General features: G+C 33.3%; 1 long non-coding RNA gene across 1 annotated transcript; it reads right to left on the bottom strand.

The window, feature by feature from the left end:
- Window positions 1-10,169: 10,169 nt before the first annotated feature.
- On the bottom strand, window positions 10,170-12,950 carry LOC139518508 (uncharacterized). Its single transcript, XR_011663385.1, has 2 exons — window positions 12,499-12,950; window positions 10,170-10,648 (listed from the first exon to the last, which is right to left on the bottom strand). It is a non-coding gene; the product is annotated as an uncharacterized lncRNA (long non-coding RNA).
- Window positions 12,951-13,155: the final 205 nt, after the last annotated feature.

Genomic DNA, 13,155 nt, shown 5'->3' with positions numbered 1-13,155 from the left:
GTAAATATAATTGAATTATTTTTCTGGCTCAATATATCGAAAACGAGCCTATTCATATACTCCTAATGAATACCAACAAACAAATTATTATTCTGAGCGTTGAGCGGAAATTTTAAGGATGGAAAATTATGTTGCAAATAAGGTATAACCGTTACAACACGCAATTAACGACTCCTCGAACGTGTCTAACCGCATTCTAGTGATTCAAATAACTAAAACTGAAGAAGATATTTTTTATCTTTATGAAAATATAGGCAGTGATTTTATCATTTTTAATAATCATCAATTAATTTGATTCCCCTCCGTTTATTTTTGATAAAATCATACTATCAGACCTTCGATCTAAGATACTAGACAGGATAATATGTGTTTTTATACATTCTATAATTTAAACTGATTTAAAGGTCGGGTTTCCATTACCAATTTTTATTTATTGCAACATTTATTTCTTTACATAAATGCAACATTTCTCTTAAAGAAATTGCAGCAATTCCAGTAAATTTCAATTCAAAAGAGGCGTCTTTTGTTGTGACACTAATTTGTAATTATAGTTTTAGCTCTATCTAATATTTTCAAACATTTACTTTTATTACCGTTTTTATATATGAGTTGATCTCATAAGGCAAATTTCAATCGTAAAATAACATATTATACTGAAGGCTTTTACAGACGGTTAATGTCGATAGGGATACTTTGCTTAGATCAGATGAAACTTAATTGAATATGGTTTTATATATGATTTAGAATAAATATCAATACCCTCCATAAATAAAGCAAGGGCTCATCTGATTAATCTATGTTCCTGTAAATGAAAAAAAAAATGAATTTGTATATCCTTATTCTGATCGGACCCTGGACGTTAATCAATCAATCAAACATTATGAACGAATATTATGATCGAACGTGCCTGCTGGATTATTCGAACCACACTGCAAAACGGAAGTCTCTTTTTAGCATGAGTTGATTTACTAAAATATTGGAAATGTCAAGGTGACCATATTTCTAAACACAGTCATTTATTCTGGTATGATCGCCTGAAATGATATGAATAATAAATGGAAACGAAAATTAGAAAACCAATAGTATGCAAAGCAAGATAACTCAAAATTGTTCAACATAAATGTCCGCACCTTGTATACACTGAATAAGATCCAGATATTCTTCCTTTTTACCCAAGCTACCTTTAATGTTTATATTGGATTAGTTGAAGACCATGTTACGACAAATAATATTAAACATCTAACTTACATTAATAAAAATGTATGGTGACTTAAAAATTTGTGTTGATAGAAGAAACTGATTGGTAGGTTGTTGTTTGGTTAATGTTCAGTTGCAAATAGTTTCTGCATATTTAAAGAATGAAAAGAAATGAACAATTATATACCCAATTGATAAGGGTGCATTACGTTTGCGCGCATTTTGGGGATTAAAAGTGTCTACGTTTGCGATCATCTATTAGTTACATTTGCCCATTTATTTTACAGGTAAATTTAGATTAAAAGACAGGTTATGTAAAATAAAAATAATATAAAACTAGAGGCTCTAAAGAGCCTGTGTCGCTCACCTTGGTCTATGTGCATATTAAACAAAGGACACAAATGGATTCATGACAAAATTGTATTTTGGTGATGGTGATGTGTTTGAAGTTCTTACTTTACTGAACGATTTTGCTTCTTACAATTATATCTATCATGAACTTTGCCCATTAGTAACAGAGAACTATATTTGGTAAAAATTTACATAAATTTACCAAATTAATGAAAATTGTTAAAAATTGACTATAAAGGGCAATAACTCCTTAAGGGGTCAATTGACCATTTAGGTCATGTTGACTTATTTGTAGATCTTACTTTGCTGAACATTATTGCTGTTTACAGTTTATCTCTAACTATAATAATATTCAAGATAATAACCAAAAACAGCAAAATTTCTTCAAAATTACCGATTCAGGGGCAGCAACCCAACAACCGATAGACCGATTCATCTGAAAATTTCAGGGCAGATAGTTCTTGACCTGATAAACATTTTTATCCCCTGTCAGATTTCCTCAAAATGCTTTGGTTTTTGAGTTATAAGCCAAAAACTGCATTTTACCCCTATGTTCTATTTTTAGCGGTGGCGGCCATCTTGGTTGGTTGACCAGGTCACGCCACACATTTTTTAAACTAGATACCCCAAAGATGATTGTGGCCAAGTTTGGATTAATTTGGCCAAGTAGTTTCAGAGGAGAAGATTTTTGTAAAAGATTACTTTAATTTACGAAAAATGGTTAAAAATTGACTATAAAGGGCAATAACTCCTAAACGGGTCAACTGACCATTTTGGTCATGTTGACTTATTTGTAGATCTTACTTTGCTGAACATTATTGCTGTTTACAGTTTATCTCTATCTATAATAATATTCAAGATAATAACCAAAAACAGCAAAATTTCCTCAAAATTACCAATTCAGGGGCAGCAACCCAACAACTGATTGACCGATTCATCTGAAAATTTTAGGGCAGATAGATCTTGACCTGATAAACATTTTTATCCCCTGTCAGATTTCCTCAAAATGCTTTGGTTTTTGAGTTATAAGCCAAAAACTGCATTTTACCCCTTTGTTCTATTTTTAGCCGTGGCGGCCATCTTGGTTGGTTGACCAGGTCACGCCACACATTTTTTAAACTAGATACCCCAAAGATGATTGTGGCCAAGTTTGGATTAATTTGTAGTTTCAGAGGAGAAGATTTTTGTAAAAGATTACTTAAATTAACGAAAAATGGTTAAAAATTGACTATAAAGGGCAATAACTCCTAAACGGGTCAACTGACCATTTTGGTCATGTTGACTTATTTGTAGATCTTACTTTGCTGAACATTATTGCTGTTTACAGTTTATCTCTAACTATAATAATATTCAAGATAATAACCAAAAACAGCAAAATTTCTTCTAAATTACCAATTCAGGGGCAGCAACCCAACAACCGATTGACCGATTCATCTGAAAATTTCAGGGCAGATAGATCTTGACCTGATAAACATTTTTACCCCATGTCAGATTTGCTCTAAATGCTTTGGTTTTTGAGTTATAAGCCAAAAACTGCATTTTACCCCTATGTTCTATTTTTAGCCGTGGCGGCCATCTTGGTTGGTTGACCGGGTCACGCCACACATTTTTAAAACTAGATACCCCAATGATGATTGTGGCCAAGTTTGGTTTGATTTGGCCCAGTAGTTTCAGAGGAGAAGATTTTTGTAAAAGTTAACGACGACGGACGACGACGACGACGGACGACGACGGACGACGGACGCCAAGTGATGAGAAAAGCTCACTTGGCCCTTCGGGCCAGGTGAGCTAAAAAGTAATGATTTTTGCGCGCAAACATAATGCACCGAACAAGATACATATGATTTATAATTCATGTTTAATGTTTATTAACTGTCAATTACCTTATAAATAAAAATAACGATTTTGAAAAAAGATTATTTTTGCCAGAACAATGCTGTACACTGAATTCTGATTTTTGTGAGCTTTCTTGCTTTTGTTTCGCGTACAAACTATAGCGAGGGACATTAGGTCTTCCGGTACTTCCTGTATCAAGTTAAGTTTTGGTCATGTGGTTTTTTAAGAAATTGTGGTCACATCATCATTATATATAGCTATAAAGTAAAAGCACAATTTTATAATGAGGTTATTCAGAACCATTTAAAATAATTACGCCAAATTAGGATTTTCACCTAGATTTTTTGAATTTAAAGAAAATAAAACTGTGATAGAGTGAGCAGGGACATGGTCACATATAACTTGTTCTGGTTTCAAAACAAAAAATCATAAATTTTAAAATTGCGTTTTCAAAGATCCTTTTACTGCAATATATCGGACAGGCGTGCGAGGCAAGAGACTTGCATGTTTCAGATAAATTATTATATATTTTTTCATAAATTGATTTGCATATCGAAATATTTGACAAATTTCTATCTTGATTTTGTAACATTGCCATTTTCTGGTTTCTTATCTCTTACCCAATATGTCATAACTGTTTGCGCAGAATTTTATAATTTTGTTTGCTTTGTGTGATTTTTTGATTTAATAAAATCTCTATGTAAATCAATATTCTTACTGGCGAGCAGTAGGGATGGTGAAGGAAATTAAAAAGCATCTTAACAGTAGAACATATTTGAATTAAGTAGCTATAAGAACAAAGCAGAATTGTAAGTTAATCTAAATTCCAATCAGGAATTATTATTCAAGTTTGTAAATAGACCACTCCTTATTTCTTTTTGATAAGAAACAACAAGCAAACAAAAAAAGATCGATTGAGAAAAAACTTTAATGCAAATGGATCACTTCAACTTTTCAATTGTGAACTCTCCATTGCTATGTAGCAACATGCATGCAGCGTCTACCAATAGAGTATATTTCGCTCAGTTGAACAATATTCCATAAAGCTGTCGTTTCTTCTTATTATTTATCGGCCTCTTTTATGAAAAACAAATGATATACTAGTACTTGGCAATTTTTATTTGCAATTCATAACGTCATGTGTCATTTTAACTAGTTGTTTGAACCGTTTAAAAATATAAGAACATTAAAAGTGGGGGCTTTATTGGTTGTATTGGCAATGTCCTTTCTTTTCCAATTACTTTGGATTTCTTTCAACTTAGGGACGACATCAAAAAATCAATGAAGGATAAAAAAACTTAATTCAAATAGTTTGGGGGTAGGGGGGTCAAATTGCTGCAAGTTTTGTATGAATTGACATCGATTTTACATATATCTTTATTGGTCAATCAATTTTTCCCAAATTAAGTTAATAGGGGGGTAGGGGTGTCAGTGAAAAACTATATGAATTAAGTTTTTTTTATCCTTCATTGAACTTTTGATGTCGTCCCTTATATTTAAAAGATAATTGTTCATACGCTCAAGTTTTAGGTAAGTAACTTACAAGTATCTATCATGGTTTATGAATATGATGATGCCAAACTTGAAGACTATAAATGCAAGAGCAAGTAGAATTTGTCTGTGGGATGTAACACTAGTTCTAGATGAATTAAGAACAAGCATCCTGGGGCTGTTGCATATGGTATTTTTTTAAATGTTCCCTACCAACTGTTACGTTTATATGTAATGCATTTATAATTACACCTCTTAATCCCTGATATGTAACTCTGTATATGAAATACCTATGTGCAGTCAATTGCTTCAGGCCTAAGCATTATAGAAGAAAGTGCGGAATACAAAGATTTTAAGATATGGTTTTTTTCCAAGCAAAAATATCTCCAAAGAATAAAATTGAAAAGGCAAACTGTAACTTCTTACGACAAGAACATACACCAAATACAAAAAAAATGAATGGAAACATTATGGAGCATATGCGGAAAACAGACTTTTAAGAAAAAAAATGTTTCTAAGGGTTACAACCCTGACAAAAATCACTCAACTATAACTTAGACTAAATCTATCAGTAAGTTCGTATGGCATGGCTATATAGTCAATTTAGCAAACCAATATATTCTGACGAGCATTGTAATCTAGAAATGCTTCAACGTTCATACTCTTTGTAATGTTACTAAATTTGCCAACCAGCAAATGATGAACGCGCATAACTTCTGCTGAACAAATTTCCTTTCGGTATATATTCACCTCCCACTCTTACAAAAACAACATCTCCTTGATTTAGAGAAATCACAATTGTCATAGAAATGTATACATAGTTATTTGTTTCCGCAGCATCTACGAAAAACACGCCTTCAACATCTGCATTTATCACGATTTCAAACGATGCAAATGCCCCAAACCCGTCCATAGCTAAGCTGCTGGTGAATACATATAAACCACTAGTAGAACATGTGAACATACCAGAAAATCTGTTGTATCCGTTTTCAGAGTTCGTTTTTACAACGTCAAACACTAGTATTTGATGGACTCCCGAATTGATAACATCTCCGCTTTGAAATGCATAAATTAATGCTACCATCCTATCAAGTCCACGGGTTACCACTTATTTTGTGTCTTTAAAAGAATATAAAATAATTTTAAGCTGTTTGTTTTGGTACCGCATGTTAAGTTTTCTGTGTACTAGTAGAAAAATAATTGTGGTATCATAAAAATATCAATCTACAAGATGAGTTAACGTACTTTAGTTGATTTAGTTGAAACTTTTCACAATTGTTGGAATTGCTGAACATAACAAACTGCTCGATTTAAAATGTGTGTACCGGTATGTATTACATTTGAATGCCAGTATATAATGATGTACGAAGTGTTGACATAACGCCTGATGTAATTGTCGATACAAGTTTAAATGAGTATGACTGCGATGTAGATACAAAAATAAGAGAAGCGAAAGAAACCAAAAGGACATTCGAAGATATTCAAATATATATACCGAAACACTGTCAACATCGACATTCTTGAAATGTTTATGACAATCATATACCAAGTATGAACCTTTTCCCCCATTTCCACCTGGTTTTCCCGTTTGGCAGTGGTCTTGATGTAATCCTCGTTGAAATGCCTTTGGAATAATATCTTTCTTTCTCAGCACTCAAGGCGTCCGTCGTCCGTCGTCGTCGGCGTAAACTTTTTACATTTTGAACTTCTTCTAGAGAACCACTGAATCGAATGAAACCAAACATGGCATGAATGCTCCTTATGAGGTGCTGACCAAGTGTTGTTACTTTGTAGCCGATCCATCACCCAAGGTGGCCGTCAGCGGGGGGCTTAGTTTAACATAGGACCCTATGGGAAATGCATACAAATGACTTCTTTTAGAGAACCACTGAATAGAATGAAACAAAACATGGCATTAATGTTTCTTATGTGGTGTTGACCAATTGTTGTTACTTTGTCGCCAATCCATCATCCAAGATGGCCGCCAGCGGGGGACTTAGTTTAACATAGGACCCTATGGGAAATGCATATTAATGACTTCTTTTAGAGAACCACTGAATGGAATGAAACCGAACACAGCATAAAGTTCCTTATGAATTCTGACCAAGTGTTGTTACTTTGTAGCCGATCCATTATCCAAGATGGCCGCCAGCGGGGGACTTAGTTTAACATTATCCCCAATGGAAAATACATATAAATGTCTTCTTTAAGAGAACCGCTGAATGGAATGAAATCAAACATAGCATGAATGTTCCTTATGAGATGCTGACCAAGTGTTGTTACTTTGTCGCCGATCCAACATCCAAGATGGCCGCCAGTTGGGTGACCTTGTTTAACATAGGACTCTACAGGAAATGCATACAAATGACTTCTATTAGAGAATAACTTAATGGAATGAAACCAAACATAGCATGAATGCTCCTTATGAGATGCTGCCCAAGTGTTGTTACTTTGTAGCCGATCCATCATTCAAGATGGCCGCCAGCGGGGGACTTTGTTTAACATAGGACCCTATTGGAAATACATACAAATTTCTTCTTTTACAGAACCACTGAATGGAATGAAACCAAACATACTAGCATGAGTGTTCCTAATGATATGCTTACCAAGTGTTTTTACTTTGTCGCCAATCCAACGTCCAAGATGGCCGCCAGTGGGGGTAATTAGTTTAACATAGGACTTATATATGATTTTAAAAACCCAAGTAGAGTCAGGTGAGCGATACAGGCTCTTGAGAGCCTCTAGTTGTTCTTCTCGTAATATGTATGAGAGACTTCATCAGCATTATCCATACAGCCATATAATTCTGTATTGTAATACGGTTGAAAAAAAGCCTTATTAACCTAAACGACGTAGGAGTTACTTTATTAATGTATTGCGTTTTAAGAACTTTCCTTTATCATTATCTTCATAGGTTAACCCAACATTTGAAAGCCATGGGTGTATAAGTACACTGAGGAGTACATGTACATGTGGAGAGTTATCTCATTGGCAATCACGCCACATCTTACTTTATAAGTATGGAGCAATATGTATGACCATAAGGGACAACCAAAGAACAGTCAAATCCATCTAAGGTAAAAACATCTGTGCAAATAGACCAATGTCTAGAATTCAATCTTATTCTTAGTCATTGGTTCTCGCTTTTTTAGTCATTGGTTCTCGTTTGTACCTCTGTAGATTCATTTTCTTTGGCAAAATAAAACTTACTTGTATTAACATGGTTTTCATTCCGGATAACTGGTTCAGCTTGATCAACTCTATGGTTTTCGTTTTTCATACTAGCTTTATTCTGGTGAACTACACGTCTCCTGTTGTAACCAAGAGCCTTATAATTACTGATCCATGAATCGGAGTTCTGACATTTTAGTTTATTTTTCTTCAATTTAGTCTCCATGTATTTTAGTCGCCCATTATAACGTTTGATACGCATGTCTTGTTCGTGAATTGAGCTTTCTAGATCAGAAATTCGTGAGTTCTCAAGTTTCAAAAACCTTTCCTCTGAAATAGACTCGCATCCACGAATAAGTAAAACGGTCAGAACAACCGAACCAATTAAAGAGCAAAATAAAGACCCGTTCCACACGTTAATCTCCTGATCTAAAACGTTTGAATTGATTGAACGGAGAGATTAGATAATTCATGTAGGCCATATGAATATATAATAAATGTTTCGGAAAGGAACAATCATGTTTAACTACCAATCTATTAACTGAGCTTGCAAACAGAATAAATTATATTGAGTCGTTGTATCTTTTTTTGTCTTCGATAATGTTTAAGCATTTTTATTTATAATTGTTACATTCTGTATGGTCGTTCGTATTTTTTTAGGCGTATACAAGGATCAGACAAATACATGTACAATATCTCTCGATCGACACTGCTGAAGTAATTCCATTTTTCTTTTTTTGAGACAATTGGAACATCTCCGTCGTTATCTGTGGAACAGAGATTCCATACATGTAAGAATCAATCAACTCGTGATAGTTTCCGTAACATTTTTGATGGAAGGATTTCAACTTCAACACATGGAAGTTCTTTTTTATAGGTTTCTAGTGAGTAGCAACCATCCGTCGAGCAAACCATGATAGGAAATGCTAGCCCTGGAAGGTCGTATCGATCGGGAAATGCATGCTCAGTTCCTTTTCCTAAAGCCTTCTTGTGCCCATATTTCAAAATTAAATCATATTTTATGCTCTTGTCAGATTCATTGATTTACCAAAAAAAACAAAAACATTATAAATTATGTTAATGAGCTTGAAACAAATTCTTGGTAGGTTGTATGGAAATACATCGTATTTACAAATGGTGGTCCTTTATATCTCAAATATCAAACGCTTGTTTATTTATTGCAGGGTCCGTTTTACACAGCTTCACAACTAAAAATAGATCACCATAGCTGTAATTTGCACATTTGTTTCCGATTTTTTGGTGTTTTTAATGTACTTAACTTTGTTTCAGTTTAGGCTTTTCAGTGTTAAATTCGAGCGCCACTGACGAGTCTTGAGCGGATGAAACACAAATGTGTTGCAATTAAAATTATGAGCCTGGTATACTTGAGTTTTCCATCCACATATTGGGTCTAATTAGTAAAACGAAGTCAGAGAGCTACATTTTACTTCCAGGAAATTTATGTCGCCATAATGATGTTTTACGAAAAAGCCTCTGATCGACAGTTATAAGGCTTCATGTGTGCCATTGATAAGGTTGTAACAATATTACTAGTTTATCGAATTGGATGACTCAAAACAACATTTTAACAGATCTCAGTAATGTAAAATGTTTTCCTAAAAAATGAAGACGACATTCTTTACCGAAACCTAGTTTCTACAGGGAAAATGTTAATGCACATGAGATCGAAGCAAACGTATACAAACTATGAAGAGTTGTTCAAACCATAAAAGATAAAAGGTATAATCAAACCCGGACAAGTAATCAAAACTTTGCAGTAAGGGATATATATTCCCAATTTTAAATGATTTCTAAAATGTCATACTAGTAACAAGTGTTTACTTCCTGCTACAATCATCGAGTGACACCGAAGAGGTAAGAAAAAGAGGTAGATTTTCAAGGTGTTTATCCTGTGTTTTAAAAATAAATCAGAGTATGGTGTTTGATATGAATTATATAACATATTGCATGAGAAAACTGCATTTGGGGTTTAATAAAGGCTCCGTGTTGAAGACCGTACGTTGACCTATAATGGTTTATTTTAACAAATTATGACTTAGATGGAGAGTTGTCTCATTGGCACTCATACCACTTCTCTTTATATCTAATTAAAGGAGGGGAAAGACAGATTAAGCAGTTTATTTGTTTTGACATCAATTAATTTTCCATCCTGCGAAAGATGATCTTGCATATGATCTACTAAACACATTTCCTTTTTGTGAATATGAGTTACCTATTCTAACTAAAACGGTGTCAGCTTGTTGTACTTGGATCACAATAGTAAGGGAGCTGTATTTATAACCGTCTTGAAACTCAGCATCCACGAAAAATGTCCCTGCGATTTCTGAGTTTTTCATTATCTCATATGAAGCAAACGCGTTTTCTCCGTCCATGGCGATAGAACATGTAAACACATACAGTCCACTTATTGGAACGGTAAACACTCCTGTATTATTGTTATATGCAGCTTTGGTATTTGTTTTTATAACGTTAAAAATTAACGTGTACTTGCTTCCGGGGCCTCTAACATCATTACTAAGGTATGCGTAAAATGCCACACTAAGATTCTGTGTATCCTGCTTGCGAAAAAGTGAAATCCTTTCTGGAGAAGAAAAAAACAGACAGATACATGTATATACTTTTTCAAAAATATTCAACCGATCAAAATGAAAAATAAGAACCCCGTCAATTGGTCCCTAAATGAGGGAACAATACTGTCGAGGTGTGAGTTGTTTCTTTATTTTAATCTAGTAATACAATTGTGGCGTGTATATCGACTGAAACTAATACTTTCGCACCGTGATGCGCAACAATTACGATGTTTTGTCCTATTTAAACTTTTTGTGTTATAGTTTATCTTTCATCGCTTCTGTTCAAGGTATTCACAGTTTTTCTAGAAGTGGAACGAATATAGTGCTTGCCATGTTAAAAAGATTCTCAGAATTTAGTATAATAAATATGAAAAATTCAATTATAGCTACATGTAGGTAAATACAAAAATATGGAACAAAACTGCGTTTTGATAGATATTGAGTATCTATTTACACAAATGACAAGGGATAATATTCCTATGTTTTTTTTTATTTCAACTAAAACGGAACTAGCTTTGATTTCTTCTGCCTGCAATACCAAATTATAATATTACTTACAACTATGTATTATTGTCTTTTCAATGTCAAATTGGTGTATCGATATAGTATGAAATTCAAAACAGTGTAGCTGTGGCCATTGATTGACACATTAAAATCATTCATTGACTGGGACAATTTAGGTGAACGTTTGTATGTAACGACCAATGCTCACTATGTACTTTTTAAAGAAACTTAAACTATGGGGTCACCAAAGGTTCTCAAAACCTAAATAAAGTAATTCGAAAAATTAATCAGAAATAACACGATATTTTGATTTATATCAATTATATAAATCAAAACACAAAGTTTATTCCTGATTAATTTTTCGAATTATTTTATAATTGAAGGCGTTAAGAAACCTTTGGTGACCCCACAGTTTAAATGTCTATCGTAGGTACGTCATGAACAGTGGTTGTTACAGACAAACGTTCACGTAAATTGTCCCAGTCAATGGATGATTTTGATGGGTCAATCAATGGCCACAGCTACACTGTTTTGAATTTCATACTATACAATATTAGGTCAATGAAAGAAAAATATAAACTTTTTTGTATGAGACTCAGAAACTGTGGAAGGGCGAGGTTCTACTGAGCCCTTCCACAGTTTTGCGCCGAGTACAAAAAAGTTTATATTTTTATGACATTGACCTAATATTGTTTTTATGCTGCAACTTAACTAATACATTGATAGCTTTTTAAATAGTAACACAATTGTCAAACTTATTTTCATTTCTTAATGAACCCCTGATTGTGGAGAAAGTGTTACTATATTTAGGAAATAACCATAACTAGTTGCAGTATAAAAGGCATTTAACTGAGTAATGTAGAAAACTTAAAAAGTTCACATTATTTCAAAATCATTGTTATACTTGTCCCGCTAAAAAGACAAATATATTATTTCGAATTATGCATATGTTGCATCAATTGAGTTTCCTTATAGAGTAACTGTGTATTGTCATGCATTAAAAAACAATCATTCACCCCTTAACAACAGCGGTATGGTCAAATTATTACTCAAGTTAGGGATCTATTTTGGTCCTTTCGTTATCTGATATACAATTGTTTTCAAATGGTATAGAATCGGTTTTAAGCACTTAAATCTATATAAGGAATATCCATTCATCATTAACTCTTTTAGGATGTTTAAATCTTTTAACGTTCATTCAAATAATTTTTGCTGATTATTTACAAAGTCTGCAAAACTATTGAAACAGGTGATTTAAGATATTTCTTACGAACGAACAATTAAGTATTCGATTGAATATGATAACTATACTTCTCTGCGGATTATTATTTAAATTAATATGATACATCTAATATACCTTCAGCAATTACTTTCCGTCGAACAATACCATTATCTGTGCCATGAACTTTTTCCGGATTTGTAGGATAATTTTCATTTGATCTCGATTTCCCAAACTGCTTCTTCATTATGATTTTTCTTAGGATATTCAAACCATGTTTAATAAATCGAATTTCTGGTTCATGTTTGTTAATTAGTTGTTTCAAGGCCTGTATTTCGTCTTTTTGGTGCCCAAGATTTTCTTCTAAATAAGATATTCGGTCATTTTGCTTTATCACGAGTTTTTCGAATTGGAGCATTTTGTCATTCAGATAACTTAAAGATATCTCTGAATCTTCTGTAACTACATCGCCATAAAACTGAAAAAGCACTATAGTCCAAACAAGTAAAGGAATTGACATGATTCTTTTGAATGCTAGTTAATCTATCATGTACAAACTTTCCTCGTGTTAAAAGCAAGCTTATCTGTACAGTGGGATTTCCAGTGACACTAGAACAATAGAAAAGTCACTCTTCTTATGAAAGAGATAGAAAAGGTCTAAAAACAGGAGAGACAATTTACGCATAAAACCCGATATGCATAGGGATGAATATCTCTTAAAACACAAAACCATTATATAACTTTTATACAACCACTATAAATAAAGTATATAATAAAGCTAAATGTGTTAATATA

The sequence above is a fragment of the Mytilus edulis genome, chromosome 4, assembly GCF_963676685.1.
Source record: "Mytilus edulis chromosome 4, xbMytEdul2.2, whole genome shotgun sequence".
NCBI classification, from domain to species: Eukaryota; Metazoa; Mollusca; class Bivalvia; order Mytilida; family Mytilidae; genus Mytilus; species Mytilus edulis.
Note: the sequence above shows the minus strand (reverse complement) of the source record. Positions and strands in the feature narration are given on the sequence as shown.